The sequence below is a fragment of the Hyperolius riggenbachi genome, chromosome 11 (assembly GCF_040937935.1).
Source record: "Hyperolius riggenbachi isolate aHypRig1 chromosome 11, aHypRig1.pri, whole genome shotgun sequence".
Taxonomy (NCBI): Eukaryota; Metazoa; Chordata; class Amphibia; order Anura; family Hyperoliidae; genus Hyperolius; species Hyperolius riggenbachi.
Genome location: NC_090656.1, coordinates 245,477,026 through 245,499,979, shown reverse-complemented (window position 1 = coordinate 245,499,979; position 22,954 = coordinate 245,477,026). Strand labels below are relative to the sequence as shown.

The following is a 22,954-nucleotide window of genomic DNA, read 5'->3' as shown; positions in this document are numbered from 1 at the left end:
ACACAGCGAGTTGAGTTAATGCCAAAGATCTCTATTTTGGTCTCATCAGGCCACAGCACCTTCTCCCAGTCACTCACAGAATCATTCAGGTGTTCATTGGCAAACTTCAGACGGGCCTGCACATGTGCCTTCTTGAGCAGGGGGACCTTGCAAGCCCTGCAGGATTTGAATCCATTGCGGTGTAATGTGTTTCCAATGGTTTTCTTGGTGACTGTGGTCCCTGCTAATTTGAGGTCATTCACTAACTCCTCCCGTGTAGTTCTAGGATGCTTTTTCACCTTTCTCAGAACCATTGACACCCCACGAGGTGAGATCTTGCGTGGAGCCCCAGAGCGAGGTCGATTGATGGTTATTTTGTGCTCCTTCCATTTTCGAACAATCGCACCAACAGTTGTCACCTTCTCTCCCAGCTTCTTGCTAATGGTTTTGTAGCCCATTCCAGCCTTGTGCAGGTCTACAATTTTGTCTCTGACATCCTTGGACAGCTCTTTGGTCTTTCCCATGTTGGAGAGTTTGGAGTCTGCTTGATTGATTGATTCTGTGGACAGGTGTCTTTTATACAGGTGACTAGTTAAGACAGGTGTCCTTAATGAGGGTGACTAATTGAGTAGAAGTGTCTAACCACTCTGTGGGAGCCAGAACTCTTAATGGTTGGTAGGGGTTCAAAAACTTATTTCACTCAATGAAACGCAAATCAGTTGCTATCTTTTATTTAAGGTTATTTTTTCGATTTTCCTTTTGATGTGCTATCTGCCACTGTTAAAATAAACCTACCATTGAAATGATACTGTTCTGAGACTTTTCATTTCTTTGTCATTGGACAAACTTACAAAATCAGTGAGGGGTCAAATAATTATTTCCTCCACTGTATATACACACATACACACACACTGCGCACACACACTGCACACACACACACACACACATTGTTTCCCTGTGCCTTCAGTGTCCCCCTCTGTGTCACCTCTGTTCCCTTGTGCCTCCACTGTCCCCCTCTGTGCCACCTCTGTTCTCCTGTGCCTCCAGGGTCCCCCTCTGTGCCACCTCTGTTCTCCTGTGCCTCCAGTGTCCCCCTCTGTGTCACCTCTGTTCCCCTGTGCCACCTCTGTTCTCCTGTGCCTCCTCTGTGCCCCCCTGTGCCGCCAGTGTCCCCCTCTGTGTCACCTCTGTTACCCTGTGCCTCCAGTGTCCCCCTCTGTGTCACCTCTGTTCCCCTGCGCCTCCAGTGTCCCCTCTCTGTGTCACCTCTGTGCCCCCCTGTGCCTCCAGTGTCCTTTTCTGTGTCACCTCTGCCCTCTGTACCTCCTCTGTGCCTTCCTGTGCCTCCAGTGTCCCCCTCTGTGTCACCTCTGTTCCCCTGCGCCTCCAGTGTCCCCCTCTGTGTCACCTCTGCCCTCTGTACCTCCTCTGTGCCTCCAGTGTCCCCTCTGTGTCACCTCTGTTCCCCTGTGCCTCCAGTGTCCCCCTCTGTGTCACCTCTGCCCTCTGTACCTCCTCTATGCCCCCTGTGCCTCCAGTGTCCCCTCTGTGTCACCTCTGTTCCCCTGCGCCTCCAGTGTCCCCCTCTGTGTCACCTCTGTTCCCCTGCGCCTCCTCTGTGCCCCCCCCCCCTGTGCCCCCAGTGTCCCCCTCTGTGTCATCTCTGTCCCCTGTACCTCCTCTGTGCCCCCCTGTGCCTCCAGTGTCCCCCTCTGTGTCACCTCTGTTCCCCTGTGCCTCCAGTGTCCCCCTCTGTGTCACCTCTGTTCCCCTGTGCCTCCAGTGCCCCCCTGTGTCACCTCGTTTCCCCTGTGCCTCAAGTGTAAACAGCTATTTCCCACAATGCAATGAGGTTCACAGACAGGAAACTGTCAGCACCATGGTGCTGACATCACACTGTGGGAGGGGTTTCACCACAATATAAGCCATACAGAGCCCCCTAATAATCCGTTTGAGAAAAGGAAATAGTTCTCATAGGAAAGGGGGTATCCGCTACTGATTGGGATGAAGTTCAATTCTTGGTTACGGTTTCTCTTTAAGGCTAGGTTCACAGTGGGACTTTATTGTCCTGCGTTATAAAGTTACAGTATATTACGCAGTTTACTGCTCTATAATTTTAAGGCTATGCGAGAGAAACCTTAAAGTGAACCTCCAGACTAAAAATCTGCTCAGCAGCACTGAAAAGGCTTGGTGTTTCTTTAACAGTTTCACAGCCTCAGAACTTTGTTTTTCTTACTAAAGCATCATTTTTAGCTGCATTTTTACCTAAGCTCCACCCATCAAAGAAAACTGCCTGGGCTTTTTTTCCCTGATGCTGTGCAAAGCATGATGGGGTTTCCTATGTTGTTATTCACATTGTCTAGCAGCTGGGAGGGGTGATCAGGAAACAGGACAGTTGGAACTGTGTCTCATGCTCCCTGTCACCTCCTTTCAACCATAAAGATTGCTGCCCTCATGAAATCACAAACATTTGGCTGTTCTTTTAAAACAGTGGAAGGTAGGATAGAAAGGTGCTGGCACTGCAGCTAGGGGTTCAGGGAGGGTTGTAGGGGTGCAGACCAGGTGTCCGGTGCGATGCAGATAGACCAGCGTGCTCAGGCTCAGATAGACATCATATGCAGGCAGAGAAAAGGATGAGAAATGGTGCAACATCGTGGATTCAATTGTATGCATATTGAGACGTAACATACCAGTTTGCTGGTGAAGCTGTGCGGTGGGTGCTGGGGGATGAGAGCCTTACGGCTGCCTCCGTAGAAGCGCATTCGCGCGAAACGGCTGTAAGGCTCTCATCCCCCAGCACCCACCGCACAGCTTCACCAGCAAACCGGTATGTTACCTCTCAATATGCATACAATTGAATCCACGATGTTGCACCATGTGTTGTGAATAAACAAGCAGTTTACAGCAGTGCCGGCATTTCTCATCCTTTTCTCTGCCTGTCTTTTAAAACAGTGTGGGTAAGAGATTATATTACCTATCTATTTTACTTAACATAACTAATGTAACTTAATGACAGTATGTTTGTTTAGGCTGGAGTTCCTCTTTAATTTAGGCTGGAGTTCCTCTTTAATTAATTTAACACAAAGTCGTCCAGTTTAACTTACCTGGGAATACTACCAGCCCCCTGTGGTTCTTCAGGTGCCCCGCTGTCCTCCCGGACTGCTGCGTTCCCTTGCTTTGCACCTCTGCAATCTGTCTGGATTAGCCCTATCACGGGCTAATGTGCATGTGCGGCCCTGGCCTTGATCTCGCTCATATGGCACATGCAGTTACAAGTTTTAGGAACTGTGCATGCGCAGAATGCTCTCAACTACAGGAGCACAACTGAGGCTGGACTACGCATGCACAGTAGCCTGTGACAGGCCTTAGTCGGGCAGCTTTCAGAGGGGTACAGCAGTGGAACACAGCTCCCCGGGAGGACAGTAGAGAACCTGAAAGGCTTGGGGGGGGGGGGGGGGGGTGATTCGGGCTGGAAGAAGCTCCAGGCAAGGTAAACTAAACTCCCTTAAAGTGTAACTGTCGGGCATAAAATCAATTCTTTATTTTTATCTGGTAAACAAGTAATAAGGATGCTGACCAGGCAATCCAAAAGTTAAAATCACTATTACTTTTCTTGTTGATAAATGATCATTCCCCAGTTTACCTGACTCTTATTTGGTACACAGAAAATTTGGTACACAAAAGAGAAGTTGCAGGGCATGCTGGGTTGTCTTTTTTTGCTTCTCTACTTCCCCTCAGACTTAACTAATGCAGCCTGATTGGCTGAAACCTCTTTCCCTCCTGTTTTCCCCTCCCACACCTCTGTTCCTCTCTGATTGGCCAATATTTCTCATGCTGAGACAATGCACTTTCTATAGTGGAGGGCAGACAATGCATAGACAATCAGGCAGAGGAGAGTAAGGGAGGAAATGACACCAGGATTGGCTTCAAGATAGCCACACTTAAAGAGAATCTGAAGCGAGTATAAATCTCGCTTCTTCTCTTATATTCAGCAGGGGCATGTGTGCCCCTGCTAAACCTCCGCTATCGCGCCGTACAACCGGGGTCCCTTACCCCCCAAATCCCCTCCGTCCTCGCCGGGGATCTCTTCCGCATTGAGGCAGGGCTAACGGCTATAGCCCTGCCTCACGTGCGTCTGTCAGCGCGTATCTCCGCCTCTCCCCGCCCCTCTCAGTCTTCCTTCACTGAGAGGGGCGGGGGAGAGGCGGCGATGCGCCGCTGATAGACGTGCTGTAAGGCAGGGCTGCAGCCGTTAGCCCTGCCTCTAGGAGCAGCAAAATCTACAACCAATTTGGTCGTTGATTTTGCAGGGGGGGAATTGGGGGGTAAGGGACCCCCGTTGTGCGGCGGGATAGCGGCGGTTTAGCAGTTTTTTACTCGCTTCAGTGTGTCTTTAAAATGGGAAATGCTAGAAGGATTTTCTTTTTTTTTTACTGTAGAAAAATCACTAAAATCAAAACGTGGACAGTGCAATACATACTGTATATTATGTAAGTAGAGCAAGTATTTATCTACTTATATATGTGTTTTTTTGTGAAATAGTATGGCTGACAGCTCCTCTTTAACCTCCTTAGTGTTCTGGACGAGCTGAGCTCGTCCAGTGACGCCGGAGGGCACCGCTCAGGCCCTGGTGGGCCGATTTGAATAATTTTTTTTTGAAACATGCAGCTAGCAGTTTGCTAGCTGCGTGTCTCTCCGATCACTGTCACTCGCCGCCGATCCGCCGCGTAATAGGGCCCCCCTGAGACCCCATGCGCAGCCTGGCCAATCAGTGTCAGGTAGCGCTGAGGGGTGGATCAGAACTCCCTGTGACATCACGACGTCGATGACGTCAATCCGTTCGTCGCCATGGTGACGGGGAAGCCCTGAAGGAAATCCCGTTCCGAACGGGATTTCCTGATGGGCATGATCACCGGCGGCGATCCGAAAGGGTGGGAGGGAGGAAGCAGGGAGGGGGGTATCATGTAGCTAGCGCTAGGCTAACTACATGATTTAAAAAAAAATTAGGTTAAAAAAACCACCCGCAGCCGTGCGGCCGTGGGAAATCGAAACGCAAGGGAGGTTATATCACTAAAGGTTCCTTGTAAACTGAAAGTAAGAAAGTGAGACTCCAGGAATGGTCTTTTTGCCTTTACTACTACAAATACAATGAATACAATGAATTATCTCATAAATGTATTTTCAATTCAGGTTTTAAGAAAAGAGGCTGCAACAATGTGATCAATATGCTAAGAAACAAATGATCCACTGAGCCATCCAAATAGAGCTTCAAGCTGTGATATCGCTGATGCTTTGCCTCAAAAGGCCACCAACCCAACAGAAGCCCAATCTGAGGCAGCACACCATTGGCTGCATGTTACGGACCTCCTGGTCCTTCATCAGATGAACAACTGAAGGGGTATTAGGCTTATCCGAGGGTGATATACTTAGAGGAGGGGTGCTGAAGGAAAAGGGGGACAGAGGTGACACAGTGGGGAGGAAGGGGTGACACAGAAGGGGATACTCAAGGCACAGGGGAACAGAAGTGACACAGAGGGGTCACTGGAAGCACAGGGAGGGTAGAGGAGGTAGGGGGACAAACATGGAACAGTGTTTTGGCTTAAAGCAGTAGGATCAGCCATACTATTCCAGGGAAAAAACACATAAGTAGATAAATACTTGATCTACTTACATAACACATGTATTATACTGTCCACGTTTTGATTTCAGTGAATGTTATATAGTAAATGACGAGAATTCTGTTCCTGGTGGGGGGCATGTCTTTTGCCCACAGTTAAGGATAACTCGTGATGTCATTTCTGCCCTTTACTTTTTTTCTTGTCTCCTCCAATCGCTGAGTCGCCTCAGCCTTGCTTGTAAACACAAGTGAGTAGGGGATTAGGTTTCAGATAAGAAGCTGGCAGGGAAATAAAGGGAAGAGGAGGAATAGATTATAGATAAAAAGAACCCCCAGCATGCAATTCCTTGGCACGGCTACTAAAGGGCCAGTGTTCCTTAAGTATGTGATAACTCCAAATCATAACAGCAGAAAGCGTTTTGAAAGTTTTGAATGCAGGCTTAGCATCTTTATCACTTAATACACTCAGACCAGTTGCTGTTGAAATTTGATTGTTATGGTGACGATACCGCTTTAAGAACAGATTTAGGTTAAGAACCAACTTACAGTACTTTGTTTGTTAACAGGGACTACCTGTATATGGGCACAACAGCAAATACATTTCCACATGACCCTGTTCTATGGTAACACAGCAAGGGCTTGATTCACTAAACCGTGATAACTCAAATATCACACCTTATCAAAGTTAACACGCCTTTTCAAAGATATCACACCTTATTAAAGATATCACACCTTATCAAAGATATCACACCTTACCAAAGATATCACACCTTATCAAAGATATCACACCTTACCAAAGATATCACACCTTACCAAAGTTATCACACCTTATGAAAAGATAGCACACCTTATCAAAGATATCACACCTGATCAAAGATATCACACCTTACCAAAGTTATCACACCTTATGAAAAGATAGCACACCTTATGAAAGATATCACACCTTACCAAAGATATCACACCTTACCAAAGTTATCACACCTTATGAAAAGATAGCACACCTTATCAAAGATATCACACCTGATCAAAGATATCACACCTTACCAAAGATCTCAAACCTTATCAAAGATATCACACCTTATCAAAGATATCACACCTTATCAAAGATATCACACCTTATAAAAATATATCACTCCTTATCAAAAATATCATACCTTATCAAATTAAACATGCCTTATCAGAGTAGCATAGCGAGCACTACAAACTTACGCTTGCTAAATGGCAATGGCACTCGTTCATAGTGCTCGCTATGTTACTCTGATAAGGCGTGTTATCTTTGATAAGGGGCTTGATTCACAAAGCCGTGATAGCTCTTATCACGGCCGCACTAGCGTTTTGTGCGCGCTATAACGTGCATAACAGTTTTCGTTTGCGTGCAAAAATTTGTGATTGTGCGTGAAAACCATTACGCGCGTTATAGCGCACGCAAAACGCCAACGCAACCGTGATAAGAGCTTTCCCGGCTTTGTGGATCAAGCCCAAGGTGTGATATCATTTCATAAGGTGTGATATCTTTGATAAGGTGGGATATCTTTCATAAGGTGTGATATCATTTCATAAGGTGTGATATCTTTGATAAGGTGGGATATCTTTGATAAGGTGTGATATCTTTGATAAGGTGGGATATCTTTGATAAGGTGTGATATCATTTCATAAGGTGTGATATCTTTGATAAGGTGTGATATCTTTGATAAGGTGTGATATCTTTGATAAGGTGGGATATCTTTTCATAAGGTGTGATATCTTTTCATAAGGTGTGATATCTTTCATAGGGTGTGATATCTTTTCATAAGGTGTGGTATCTTTGATAAGGTGTGATATCATTCATAAGGTGTGATGTCTTTGATAAGGTGTGATAACTTTGATAAGGTGTGATATCTTTTCATAAGGTGTGATATCTTTTCATATGGTGTGATATCTTTGATAAGGTGTGATATCTTTGATAAGGTGTGATATCATTTCATAAGGTGTAATATCTTTTCATAGGGTGTGATATATTTGATAAGGTGTGATATCTTTGATAAGGTGTGATATCTTGTGATAAGGTGTGATATCTTTGATAAGGTGTGATATCATTTCATAAGGTGTGATATCTTTGATAAGGTGTGATAACTTTTCATAAGGTGTGATATCTTTGATAAGGTGTGATATCTCTGATAAGGTGTGATAACTTTGATAAGGCGTGATATATTTGATAAGGTGTGATATCTTTGATAAGGTGTGATATCTTTGATAAGGTGTGATATCTTTTCATAAGGTGTGATAACTTTGATAAGGTGTGATATCTTTGATAAGGTGGGATATCTTTGATAAGGTGTGATATCTTTTCATAAGGTGTGATATCTTTGATAAGGTGGGATATCTTTTTATAAGGTGTGATATCTTTTCATAAGGTGTGATATCTTTCATAAGGTGTGATATCTTTTCATAAGGTGTGGTATCTTTGATAAGGTGTGATAACTTTGATAAGGTTTGATATCTTTGATAAGGTGTGATATCTTTTCATAAGGTGTGATATCTTTTCATATGGTGTGATATCTTTGATAAGGTGTGATATCTTTGATAAGGTGTGATATAATTTCATAAGGCGTGATATCATTTCATAAGGTGTGATATCTTTTCATAAGGTGTGATAACTTTGATAAGGTGTGATAACTTTGATAAGGTGTGATATCTTTGATAAGGTGGGATATCTTTGATCAGGTGTGATATCTTTGATAAGGTGGGATATCTTTGATAAGGTGGGATATCTTTGATAAGGTGTGATATCTTTTCATAAGGTGTGATATCTTTGATAAGGTGTGATATCTTTAATAAGGTGTGATATCCTTTTATAAGGTGTGATATCTTTTCATAAGGTGTGATATCTTTGATATGGTGTGATATCTTTGATAAGGTGTGATATCCTTTTATAAGGTGTGATATCTTTGATAAGGTGTGATATCTTTGATAAGGTGGGATATCTTTGATAAGGTGTGATATCTTTTCATAAGGTGTGATATCTTTGATAAGGTGTGATATATTTGATAAGGTGTGATATCCTTTCATAAGGTGTGATATATTTGATAAGGTGAGATATCTTTGATAAGGTGGGATATCTTTGATAAGGTGTGATATATTTTCATAAGGTGAGATATCTTTGATAAGGTGGGATATATTTGATAAGGTTTTGATAAGGTGTGATATCTTTGATAAGGTGTGATATCTTTGATAAGGTGTGATATCTTTTCATAAGGTGTGATATCTTTGATAAGGTGTAATATCTTTGATAAGGTGGGATATCTTTGATAAGGTGGGATATCTTTGATAAGGTGTGATATCTTTTCATAAGGTGTGATATCTTTTCATAAGGTGTGATAACTTTGATAAGGTGTGATATCTTTGATAAGGTGGGATATCTTTCATAAGGTGTGATATCTTTTCATAAGGTGTGATATCTTTTCATAAGGTGTGATAAGTTTGATAAGGTGTGATATCTTTGATAAGGTGGGATATCTTTCATAAGGTGTGATATCTTTTCATAAGGTGTGATGTCTTTGATAAGGTGTGATATCTTTGATAAGGTGTGATATTTGAGTTATCATGGTTTAGTGAATCCAGCCACAGGTGTGCAGAACAGACACTGCAGCCCTCACCTGCCTCCCAAGTTCCTGTAACATTAGGTAAATATGGGCATTATAAATAGCTTGAAAGAAGCCCAGAAAATATGGCAGCGTGTAAACATGCAGGCGCACGGCTCATTCAAGTGTAGAATAACAGGCCAGGCTAATTCGTGTTATCGGACAAGAAGTTACTTTTAGTAAACAACTACCTGAATTACTTATATTGCTGTTTACTTCAAAGCAGAAGTGTCTCGTAACTTTCACAAGATGGTACTGAGCAGAGATCAAAGCCAGGATAATGATGATTGTGCTGCTCTCTGCTGTACCTCTAATCGTCAGCAATTGATTACAAAGCAATCTGGGCTGCTTACCTGCTGAGACTTTGACCTCTGTACCCGCGTGTGACTCCATCCCTAGCCGATTCATCAAATTTCTGTGCTAGCGAGAAATAGGTACCAACATCAGATGTCACGGCCTGAACCAAATATTCTGCGTAAGATCAAAAGGAAATAACTTTATCACGGGTTCCACCTTGTTTCTGATTCAACAAGCAATAACATAAACTCAAGATTTGTTTATTAAAAAGAAAAACTTTAAAGTGGACCTGATCTCAGAACTTCCTCTCTGCTCTAAGAGACACAACAGCATAATAAACTTTAAACAAAAACACTTGTTTGTTACAGCTGATACAAATCCTGCAGTACATCTGCAGTGTGTCTACTTCCTGCTTTCATGGAAGCAAACGTAGGGTTAACATCCTGTGTTTACAAATGAGATCTCTGCTGAGGCAGCCAGCTGACACAGCCGAGGGATCAAATTACAGTGGTGATTAGTCACAGAGGAGGGGGGATTAGACAGGCTAAACTCTGTAAATACATACAGAGTACATTTCTCTCTGTTTCCCTTCTGTCCTGTGCTAAAGTTCAAGTCCACTTTTAGCGCCCTTTTCCACTATGAGTGTTTGTGATGCTGAATCGCAAAATCGCAAATCGCTAGCGATTTCTAAATCGCTAGGGTTTGCAAAATAACATAGGAATCGCAGTAGGTATTTTCCACTACTGCGATTCAATTTTTACAAAAGTGTAACCGCACCTCGGAGCGATTTTTACAGCGATTTTGCAATTTGCAAAATTGCAAAAGTGTAAAAAAACTTTCGCAATCGCTAGCATTAAGCAATTGCGATTGCTAGTGGAAAAGGGCCCAAAGGGATAGTAAAGGAATGCTTATAAAAAATAAAAAAAAAATAAAAAAAATGGGTCAAGTGATAACAGAGTAAAAAGCTGTGACACAATGCTTAAAGGAAACGCGAAGTTAAAAAACCTGTAGTTACCGAAGAAAAGGGAAGCCTCTGGATGCTGTAGGAGGCTTCCTGTGTCCTCCTCGCCGCTGCTAACCAGGGAACATGAGCGCGCTGTGCTGCACCTGCACAGTACCACGGAGCTGCTCACCAGGGAACATGAGCGCGCTTGTGCTGCACCTGCACAGTACCACGGAGCTGCTCACCAGGGAACATGAGCGCGCTTGTGCTGCACCTGCACAGTACCACGGAGCTGCTCACCAGGGAACATGAGCGCGCTTGTGCTGTATCTGCATCGCTGCGCCTGCGCAGTACCACGGAGCTGCTCACCAGGGAACATGAGCGCGCTTGTGCTGTATCTGCATCGCTGCGCCTGCGCAGTACCACGGAGCTGCTCACCAGGGAACATGAGCGCGCTGTGCTGCACCTGCACAGTACCACAGAGCTGCTCACCAGGGAACATGAGCGCGCTTGTGCTGCACCAGCACCGCTGCACCTGCACAGTACCACGGAGCTGCTCACCAGGGAACATGAGCGCGCTTGTGCTGCACCTGCACAGTACCACGGAGCTGCTCACCAGGGAACATGAGCGCGCTTGTGCTGTATCTGCATCGCTGCGCCTGCGCAGTACCACGGAGCTGCTCACCAGGGAACATGAGCGCGCTTGTGCTGTATCTGCATCGCTGCGCCTGCGCAGTACCACGGAGCTGCTCACCAGGGAACATGAGCGCGCTGTGCTGCACCTGCACAGTACCACAGAGCTGCTCACCAGGGAACATGAGCGCGCTTGTGCTGCACCTGCACCGCTGCACCTGCACAGTACCACGGAGCTGCTCACCAGGGAACATGAGCGCGCTTGTGCTGCACCTGCACCGCTGCACCTGCACAGTACCACAGAGCTGCTCACCAGGGAACATGAGCGCGTTTGTGCTGCACCTGCACCGCTGCACCTGCACAGTACCACGGAGCTGCTCACCAGGGAACATGAGCGCGCTTGTGCTGCACCAGCACCGCTGCACCTGCACAGTACCACGGAGCTGCTCACCAGGGAACATGAGCGCGCTTGTGCTGCACCAGCACAGTACCACAGAGCTGCTCACCAGGGAACATGAGCGCGCTTGTGCTGCACCTGCACCGCTGCACCTGCGCAGTACCACGGAGCTGCTCACCAGGGAACATGAGCGCGCTTGTGCTGCACCTGCACAGTACCACGGAGCTGCTCACCAGGAAACATGAGCGCGCTTGTGCTGCACCTGCACCTGCACAGTACCACGGAGCTGCTCACCAGGGAACATGAGCGCGCTTGTGCTGCACCTGCACGCTGCACCTGCACAGTACCACGGAGCTGCTCACCAGGGAACATGAGCGCGCTTGTGCTGTATCTGCATCGCTGCGCCTGCGCAGTACCACGGAGCTGCTCACCAGGGAACATGAGCGCGCTGTGCTGCACCTGCACAGTACCACGGAGCTGCTCACCAGGGAACATGAGCGCGCTTGTGCTGCACCTGCACAGTACCACGGAGCTGCTCACCAGGGAACATGAGCGCGCTTGTGCTGTATCTGCATCGCTGCGCCTGCGCAGTACCACGGAGCTGCTCACCAGGGAACATGAGCGCGCTTGTGCTGTATCTGCATCGCTGCGCCTGCGCAGTACCACGGAGCTGCTCACCAGGGAACATGAGCGCGCTTGTGCTGCACCTGCATCGCTGCGCCTGCGCAGTACCACGGAGCTGCTCACCAGGGAACATGAGCGCGCTTGTGCTGCACCTGCACAGTACCACGGAGCTGCTCACCAGGGAACATGAGCGCGCTTGTGCTGCACCTGCACAGTACCACGGAGCTGCTCACCAGGGAACAAGAGCGCGCTTGTGCTGCATCTGCATCGCTGCGCCTGCGCAGTACCACGGAGCTGCTCACCAGGGAACATGAGCGCGCTTGTGCTGCACCTGCACAGTACCACGGAGCTGCTCACCAGGGAACATGAGCGCGCTTGTGCTGCACCTGCACAGTACCACAGAGCTGCTCACCAGGGAACATGAGCGCGCTTGTGCTGCACCTGCACAGTACCACAGAGCTGCTCACCAGGGAACATGAGCGCGCTTGTGCTGCACCTGCACCGCTGCACCTGCACAGTACCACGGAGCTGCTCACCAGGGAACATGAGCGCGCTTGTGCTGCACCTGCACCGCTGCACCTGCACAGTACCACGGAGCTGCTCACCAGGGAACATGAGCACGCTTGTGCTGCACCTGCATCGTTGCGCCTGCGCAGTACCACGGAGCTGCTCACCAGGGAACATGAGCGCGCTTGTGCTGCACCTGCACCGCTGCACCTGCGCAGTACCACGGAGCTGCTCACCAGGGAACATGAGCGCGCTTGTGCTGCACCTGCACCGCTGCACCTGCGCAGTACCACGGAGCTGCTCACCAGGGAACATGAGCGCGCTTGTGCTGCATCTGCATCGTTGCGCCTGCGCAGTACCACGGAGCTGCTCACCAGGGAACATGAGCGCGCTTGTGCTGCACCTGCATCGTTGCGCCTGCGCAGTACCACGGAGCTGCTCACCAGGGAACATGAGCGTGCTTGTGCTGCATCTGCATCGCTGCGCCTGCGCAGTACCACGGAGCTGCTCACCAGGGAACATGAGCGCGCTTGTGCTGCATCTGCATCGCTGCGCCTGCGCAGTACCACGGAGCTGCTCACCAGGGAACATGAGCGCGCTTGTGCTGCACCTGCACAGTACCACGGAGCTGCTCACCAGGGAACATGAGCGCGCTTGTGCTGCACCTGCACCTGCACAGTACCACGGAGCTGCTCACCAGGGAACATGAGCGCGCTTGTGCTGCATCTGCATCGCTGCGCCTGCGCAGTACCACGGAGCTGCTCACCAGGGAACATGAGCGCGCTTGTGCTGCACCTGCACAGTACCACGGAGCTGCTCACCAGGGAACATGAGCGCGCTTGTGCTGCACCTGCACCTGCACAGTACCACGGAGCTGCTCACCAGGGAACATGAGCGCGCTTGTGCTGCACCTGCACCTGCACAGTACCACGGAGCTGCTCACCAGGGAACATGAGCGCGCTTGTGCTGCACCTGCACAGTACCACAGAGCTGCTCACCAGGGAACATGAGCGCGCTTGTGCTGCACCAGCACCGCTGCACCTGCACAGTACCACGGAGCTGCTCACCAGGGAACATGAGCGCGCTTGTGCTGCACCTGCATCGTTGCGCCTGCGCAGTACCACGGAGCTGCTCACCAGGGAACATGAGCCCGCTTGTGCTGCACCTGCACCGCTGCACCTGCACAGTACCACGGAGCTGCTCACCAGGGAACATGAGCGTGCTTGTGCTGCATCTGCATCGCTGCGCCTGCGCAGTACCACGGAGCTGCTCACCAGGGAACATGAGCGCGCTTGTGCTGCACCTGCACAGTACCACGGAGCTGCTCACCAGGGAACATGAGCGCGCTTGTGCTGCATCTGCATCGCTGCACCTGCCCAGTACCACGGAGCTGCTCACCAGGGAACATGAGCGCGCTTGTGCTGCACCTGCACAGTACCACAGAGCTGCTCACCAGGGAACATGAGCACGCTTGTGCTGCACCTGCATCGTTGCGCCTGCGCAGTACCACGGAGCTGCTCACCAGGGAACATGAGCGCGCTTGTGCTGCACCTGCACAGTACCACGGAGCTGCTCACCAGGAAACATGAGCACGCTTGTGCTGCACCTGCATCGTTGCGCCTGCGCAGTACCACGGAGCTGCTCACCAGGGAACATGAGCGCGCTTGTGCTGCACCTGCACCGCTGCACCTGCACAGTACCACGGAGCTGCTCACCAGGGAACATGAGCGTGCTTGTGCTGCATCTGCATCGCTGCGCCTGCGCAGTACCACGGAGCTGCTCACCAAGGAACATGAGCGCGCTTGTGCTGCACCTGCACAGTACCACGGAGCTGCTCACCAGGGAACATGAGCGCGCTTGTGCTGCATCTGCATCGCTGCACCTGCACAGTACCACGGAGCTGCTCACCAGGGAACATGAGCGCGCTTGTGCTGCAACTGCACCTGCACAGTACCACGGAGCTGCTCACCAGGGAACATGAGCGCGCTTGTGCTGCACCTGCACCTGCACAGTACCACGGAGCTGCTCACCAGGGAACATGAGCGCGCTTGTGCTGCACCTGCACAGTACCACAGAGCTGCTCACCAGGGAACATGAGCGCGCTTGTGCTGCACCTGCACCGCTGCACCTGCACAGTACCACGGAGCTGCTCACCAGGGAACATGAGCGCGCTTGTGCTGCACCTGCATCGTTGCGCCTGCGCAGTACCACGGAGCTGCTCACCAGGGAACATGAGCGCGCTTGTGCTGCACCTGCACCGCTGCACCTGCACAGTACCACGGAGCTGCTCACCAGGGAACATGAGCGTGCTTGTGCTGCATCTGCATCGTTGCGCCTGCGCAGTACCACGGAGCTGCTCACCAGGGAACATGAGCGCGCTTGTGCTGCACCTGCACAGTACCACGGAGCTGCTCACCAGGGAACATGAGCGTGCTTGTGCTGCATCTGCATCGTTGCGCCTGCACAGTACCACGGAGCTGCTCACCAGGGAACATGAGCGCGCTTGTGCTGCACCTGCACAGTACCACGGAGCTGCTCACCAGGGAACATGAGCGCGCTTGTGCTGCACCTGCACAGTACCACGGAGCTGCTCACCAGGGAACATGAGCGCGCTTGTGCTGCACCTGCACCGCTGCACCTGCACAGTACCACGGAGCTGCTCACCAGGGAACATAAGCGCGCTTGTGCTGCACCTGCACCTGCACAGTACCACGGAGCTGCTCACCAGGGAACATGAGCGCGCTTGTGCTGCACCTGCACAGTACCACGGAGCTGCTCACCAGGAAACATGAGCGCGCTTGTGCTGCACCTGCACCGCTGTACCTGCACAGTACCACGGAGCTGCTCACCAGGGAACATGAGCGCGCTTGTGCTGCACCTGCACCGCTGCACCTGCACAGTACCACGGAGCTGCTCACTAGGGAACATGAGCGTACTTGTGCTGCACCTGCACCGCTGCACAGTACCACGGAGCTGCTCACCAGGGAACATGAGCGCGCTTGTGCTGCACCTGCACGCTGCACCTGCACAGTACCACGGAGCTGCTCACCAGGGAACATGAGCGCGCTTGTGCTGCACCTGCACCGCTGCACCTGCACAGTACCACGGAGCTGCTCACCAGGGAACATGAGCGCGCTTGTGCTGCACCTGCACAGTACCACGGAGCTGCTCACCAGGGAACATGAGCGCGCTTGTGCTGCACCTGCACCTGCACAGTACCACGGAGCTGCTCACCAGGGAACATGAGCGCGCTTGTGCTGCACCTGCACAGTACCACAGAGCTGCTCACCAGGGAACATGAGCGCGCTTGTGCTGCACCTGCACCGCTGCACCTGCACAGTACCACGGAGCTGCTCACCAGGGAACATGAGCACGCTTGTGCTGCACCTGCATCGTTGCGCCTGCGCAGTACCACGGAGCTGCTCACCAGGGAACATGAGCGCGCTTGTGCTGCACCTGCACGCTGCACCTGCACAGTACCACGGAGCTGCTCACCAGGGAACATGAGCGCGCTTGTGCTGCACCTGCACCGCTGCACCTGCACAGTACCACGGAGCTGCTCACCAGGGAACATGAGCGTGCTTGTGCTGCATCTGCATCGCTGCGCCTGCGCAGTACCACGGAGCTGCTCACCAGGGAACATGAGCGCGCTTGTGCTGCACCTGCACCTGCACAGTACCACGGAGCTGCTCACCAGGGAACATGAGCGCGCTTGTGCTGCACCTGCACCTGCACAGTACCACGGAGCTGCTCACCAGGGAACATGAGCGCGCTTGTGCTGCACCTGCACAGTACCACAGAGCTGCTCACCAGGGAACATGAGCGCGCTTGTGCTGCACCAGCACCGCTGCACCTGCACAGTACCACGGAGCTGCTCACCAGGGAACATGAGCGCGCTTGTGCTGCACCTGCACCGCTGCACCTGCACAGTACCACGGAGCTGCTCACCAGGGAACATGAGCGCGCTTGTGCTGCACCTGCACCGCTGCACCTGCACAGTACCACGGAGCTGCTCACCAGGGAACATGAGCGCGCTTGTGCTGCACCTGCACAGTACCACGGAGCTGCTCACCAGGGAACATGAGCGCGCTTGTGCTGCATCTGCATCGCTGCACCTGCACAGTACCACGGAGCTGCTCACCAGGGAACATGAGCGCGCTTGTGCTGCAACTGCACCTGCACAGTACCACGGAGCTGCTCACCAGGGAACATGAGCGCGCTTGTGCTGCACCTGCACCTGCACAGTACCACGGAGCTGCTCACCAGGGAACATGAGCGCGCTTGTGCTGCACCTGCACAGTACCACAGAGCTGCTCACCAGGGAACATGAGCGCGCTTGTGCTGCACCTGCACCGCTGCACCTGCACAGTACCACGGAGCTGCTCACCAGGGAACATGAGCGCGCTTGTGCTGCACCTGCACCGCTGCACCTGCACAGTACCATGGAGCTGCTCACCAGGGAACATGAGCGCGCTTGTGCTGCACCTGCACCGCTGCACCTGCACAGTACCACGGAGCTGCTCACCAGGGAACATGAGCGTGCTTGTGCTGCATCTGCATCGTTGCGCCTGCACAGTACCACGGAGCTGCTCACCAGGGAACATGAGCGCGCTTGTGCTGCACCTGCACAGTACCACGGAGCTGCTCACCAGGGAACATGAGCGCGCTTGTGCTGCATCTGCATCGCTGCACCTGCACAGTACCACGGAGCTGCTCACCAGGGAACATGAGCGCGCTTGTGCTGCACCTGCACAGTACCACGGAGCTGCTCACCAGGGAACATGAGCGCGCTTGTGCTGCACCTGCACAGTACCACGGAGCTGCTCACCAGGGAACATGAGCGCGCTTGTGCTGCACCTGCACCGCTGCACCTGCACAGTACCACGGAGCTGCTCACCAGGGAACATAAGCGCGCTTGTGCTCCACCTGCACCTGCACAGTACCACGGAGCTGCTCACCAGGGAACATGAGCGCGCTTGTGCTGCACCTGCACCGCTGTACCTGCACAGTACCACGGAGCTGCTCACCAGGGAACATGAGCGCGCTTGTGCTGCACCTGCACCGCTGCACCTGCACAGTACCACGGAGCTGCTCACCAGGGAACATGAGCATGCTTGTGCTGCATCTGCATCGCTGCGCCTGCGCAGTACCACGGAGCTGCTCACCAGGGAACATGAGCGCGCTTGTGCTGCACCTGCACCGCTGCACCTGCACAGTACCACGGAGCTGCTCACCAGGGAACATGAGCGCGCTTGTGCTGCACCTGCACCGCTGCACCTGCACAGTACCACGGAGCTGCTCACCAGGGAACATGAGCATGCTTGTGCTGCATCTGCATCGCTGCGCCTGCGCAGTACCACGGAGCTGCTCACCAGGGAACATGAGCGCGCTTGTGCTGCACCTGCACCTGCACAGTACCACGGAGCTGCTCACCAGGGAACATGAGCACGCTTGTGCTGCACCTGCACAGTACCACGGAGCTGCTCGTGCACATGTATGTCTGGCTTACTGCGCAGGCGCGGCCATACTTGAGCAGGCACCACCGTATGGACACACTTGTGAATGAAGAAGAGGAGCGCGGTCCAAATCTTTATTCTTACCCGGCAATGGGGGACTGTGTATAAAGCCTCTATAGGATCCAGAGGATTCCCTCCTCTTAGGTAAGTATGTTTTTTAACCCTAAATTCACCTCTGGCACACATTAAAACGGGCATACCAGTATTTATCAACAGTGCAGTATTTCCTGCTGCAAAGCGTGTAATGCAGGGCCGAGGCTGTATTGACTTGTTGCTAGCCAGGGAGTCGCTAGCCCCAAAGATCAGTGGCCTGTACCCGGGATCTATTCTTAGGTGTCCCGGATGTCCCCCAGGCAGAGTCAGCTGTGGTGCCTCAATGGCGGGCATGCTGGGAGCTGTGGTGCCGCTATGTGGGCATACTGGGCGCTGTATTGCCATGCTGGGCACTGTGATGCCTTTATGGGGGCATGGAGGGAGCAATGCTTTTTCTATGGAGGCACGCTGGGAGTTGTGGTGCCTCAATGGGAGGCATACATTTTAAAACAATCAGCTTACTGTATGTTCCCTTAAAATACATATTTGTGAACTCTGACAGTTCAGGCAACGGTCATCTTAGTCAGAGATCTGCCTTAACCTCCTTAGCGGTAGCCCCGCTGAACCGATTTGCATACATTTTTTTTGATACACGCAGCTAGCACTTTGCTAGCTGCGTGTAACCTCCGATCGCCACTGCTCCGCGCCGATTCGCCGCTACCTGCCACGTTAGAGAGTGCCCCCCCCCGAGACCCTGTGCACTGCCTGGCCAATCAGTGCCAGGCAGAGCTGAGGGGTGGATCGGGACTCTCTCTGATATCACGAAGTCGGTGACGTCATTGCGCCCGTCGCCATGGCGACGGGGGAAGCCCTAAAGGAAATCCCATTCAGAACGGGATTTCCTGATGGGCCTGATCGCCGGAGACGATCGGAGGGGGTGGGGGGATGCCGCTGCTCAGCGGCTATCAAGTCGCTAGCACTAGGCTAGCTACATGATTTTAAAAAAAAAAAAAATAGTGCTGCGCTGCCTCCCTGGCGGATTTAATTGACCGCCAGGGAGGTTAAAGAGAAATTCCGACCAAGAATTGAACTTTATCCCAATCAGTAGCTGTCAGCTGATACCCCCTTTTACATGAGAAATCTATTCCTTTTCACAAACAGACCATCAGGGGGCGCTGTATGACTGATATTGTGGTGAAATCTCTCCCACAAGAAACTCTAAGGACCGTGGTACTCCTGGCAGTTTCCTGTCTGTGAACCCTGTTGCATTGTGGGAAATAGCTGTTTACAGCTGATTACAACTGCCAAAAAAGCATGCAGCAGCTACATCACCTGCCAGCAGTAAAAATGTCACCATGTGATAAATGTCAGAATGTAAATCAGGGATTTAAAAGATTTTACAATGATCAAAACACTTACTAAATCATTTATACATTATTATTGTAAAAATGAAGCACTTTTTTATGACATTATTTTCACTGGAGTTCCTCTTCAACCGCTTGAGGACCACAGGTTTATACCCCCTAGTGACCAGGCCATTTCTTACAATTCAGCACTCCACAATTTTAACCGTTTGTTGCTTGGTCATACAACTTAGCACCCTAATTAATTTTACCACCTTTTTCTTTAATCGAGCATTCTTGTGGTGTGATTTGATTGCTGCTGCCCGCGATTTTTTTTTAACCAGTTCGGCCTATCTGGACAAGTTTCCTCGTCCAGATAGGCACTGCTGTTTTCCCTGTGTGGTGCGCGCGATCGGGGCGCGCTCGCGCGCGCACCCGCCGCTAGCCCCCCGATCAGTGAATGGATTCACCGATCTAACTTCCCCGCAGAAATACCGACGCTTTCTCTCCAGAGAGCGCGGTATTTCTGCCCCCAGGAAACTTCTCCCCAGCATTTTAGTTCCTGGATGCGAGATTGTTCGCATCCAGGACTTTTTTCACTGTAAAACTGCACCCACATACATTTTTGATTAAAAAAAATATAATTTTACATTTAAAATTAGCAGTTTCCCACCCACACCAAAAATTACCCACATACACTTTTTTTATAAAAAAAAAAAAAATACAATTAAAAAAAAAAAAACAACATAAATAGTTACCCAAGGGTCTGAACTTTTTAATTATGCATGTCAAGAGAATATGTTATTATATTATTTAAAATTATAAGCTTATAAATAAAGATGGACGCAAATTAAAAAAAAGGAACCTTTATTTCTAAATGAAATATCGGCACCATAAATTGTGATAGGGACACTGTTTAAACGGTGTAAGAACCGGGACATATGGGCAAATAAAATACATGCGTTTTAATTACGGTAGCGTATATTGATTTCAAACTATAATGGCCAAAAACTGAGAAATAATGACTTTTTTTCATTTCTTTCTTAATCTTCCTGTTAAAATAGATTTAGAAAAAAATAATTCTTAGCGAGGTAACTATGTAATGTTCATTTGACATCACCTTATATGTTTATTTTAAATAATTTTACCCATTTCACGTTCCCTTTAAATTTAAAAGATCCACGAACAAATAATACCTCACCTTTACCCCACTACTCACTCCCCTCTTAACCAACCTATTTAACTCCTTTATGACAAACTCACCTATCCCGAAGGTATATCTAGAGGCACAATTTCCATCATCCCAAAACCAGGGAAAGACCAACAAAATCCTGCCAATTACCGCCCAATATCCCTACTAAACTCGGATATTAAAGAGACACTGAAGCGAAAAAAAATTATGATATTATGATTTGTATGTGTAGTACAGCTAAGAAATAAAACATTAAGATCAGATACATCAGTGTAATTGTTTCCAGTGCAGGAAGAGTTGAGAAACTCCAGTTGTTATCTCTATGCAAACAAGCCATTAAGCTCTCTGACTAAGTTAGTCATGGAGAGGGCTGTTATCTGACTTTTATTATCTCAACTGTAAGTGAACTGTTTACTTTTTCTCTGCTAGAGGAGAGGTCATTACTTCACAGACTGCTCTGAAAGAATCATTTTGCATGCTGAGTGTTGTGTAATCTGCACATATTATAGAATAATGCAATGTTAGAAAAAACACTATATACCTGAAAATAAAAGTATGAGAATAGTTTCTTTGCTGCTAATCTTCTAGTAATTATTCATAGTACACAACCAATTCATTATATCATATATTTTTTTTCGCTTCAGTGTCTCTTTAAACTCTATGCAAAACTCATAGCCAATCGCTTAATGAGAATAACACCCGACCTACTAAATACAGACCAGGTAGGCTTCACCAAGGGAAGACAAGCCCCTGACGGCACAAGGCGTATGCTAAATCTTCTGAGACATGTTGAGCTCTGTCAAACCCCTTCTCTGCTCCTGACTCTGGATGCCGAGAAGGCGTTCGACAGAGTACATTGGGGTTTTTTACAAGCTACACTTATAAAATTTGGATTCCAAGGCCCAATCCTCTCCTCCATCATGGCACTTTACACCAATCCCTCAGCCAGGGTTAATGCTGCTGGCTATATATCAGATGCCTTCAACATATCAAATGGCACCCGCCAAGGCTGTCCCCTCTCTCCCATCATCTTTGTCCTCCTCATGGAGACATTAGCCCAAAAAATTTGAGATGCTCCTCAAATCAAAGGTATTAACACACATAGCAACGTCCACACCATAAGTCTATTTGCGGACGACGTCGCTTTACTCCTAACAGACCCGATCACATCCCTTGAATATTTACTACTGGAATTAGATTCATTCTCTGCTGCCTCATACTATAAGCTCAACCAAACAAAATCTTACCTGCTAGGTCTAAACCTCCCTCCAGACGTTAAATCTGACACTTCTAGGAAATTTCCTTTCCCATGGGCAACCTTGGCGGTGCAATACTTGGGCATACAGCTCACCTTCCCGACTTCAAACCTATTTAAACAAAATTTCATTCCATTATTAGCAAACACTAAATCTGAATGCTAAAACCTAGCTAAATTCTCTCGATCTTGGTCAGGACGAATAGCCTCATTCAAGATGTTTGTGCTACCTAAAATACTATACATGTTCAGATCCCTTACAATACCCATCAAGAGACAGTTCTTGCAGATCTCAAAAAGATTATTAATTACTTTATTTGGGGAAGCAAAAAATCACGCATTGCCTACAATTTAATGACACTACCCAGGCAGAAGGGAGGATTGGGCCTACCAAACATTGACATGTACCATTATGCCTCTAATCTTGAATTTGCTAAACACTGGTGGTCGAATTCGCTTGGGAAAAGATAGGTGAAACTAGAAAGCGACATATTGAACCTATGCCCCAGAGAATTATTAGCCAGCATGGCGATAGGCTATAAACCAACCAAAAGTGATTACCCTACAATTCAGGCAACATTACTTGCATGGGAATACTTCCTGAAACATCCCCCCCCCCCTTCACATAACCTACTCACCCCAATTATTCCAATAACCTTGTTTAAATTACTAGTGCCTGACCTCAACCTGCTCTCTCTTAAAGCAGCAGGCATTCTTAATCTAAATGATTTGTTCAAGGATGGCAACATCTTACCCACTGCGGAAATATCCACTAAGCACAAATTATCTAGTCTATCTCTATTCACTCTATATGGGGTGATCGACTTCCTCAGATCCAGACAGACCCAAATACCCAAATGGACAGATGGTGTACTCACCATGTTAAATGCAACTACTCCTATTCAAGGAGGTATCTCTATCTGGTATACAGAATTAAACTCCCCCCAAAAATTCCCACTCTCTAAATTTGCAACAAGTTGGACACATGACCTAGGTTT

General features: G+C 49.3%; 1 protein-coding gene across 9 annotated transcripts in view; it reads right to left on the bottom strand.

The window, feature by feature from the left end:
- ANO1 (anoctamin 1) overlaps window positions 1-22,954 on the bottom strand; it is a 1,209,699-nt gene that overhangs the window by 1,160,125 nt on the left and 26,620 nt on the right. For 7 of the 9 annotated variants that reach the window (XM_068260039.1, XM_068260042.1, XM_068260038.1 and 4 more), the window contains exons 2-3: window positions 21,949-22,068; window positions 9,570-9,687 (exon numbers count right to left, since the gene is read on the bottom strand). The gene's annotated coding sequence lies outside the window, so the exon portion shown is untranslated. The remainder of the gene's footprint in view (window positions 1-9,569; window positions 9,688-21,948; window positions 22,069-22,954) is intronic. The other 2 variants (XM_068260041.1, XM_068260043.1) reach the window with 1 other exon arrangement.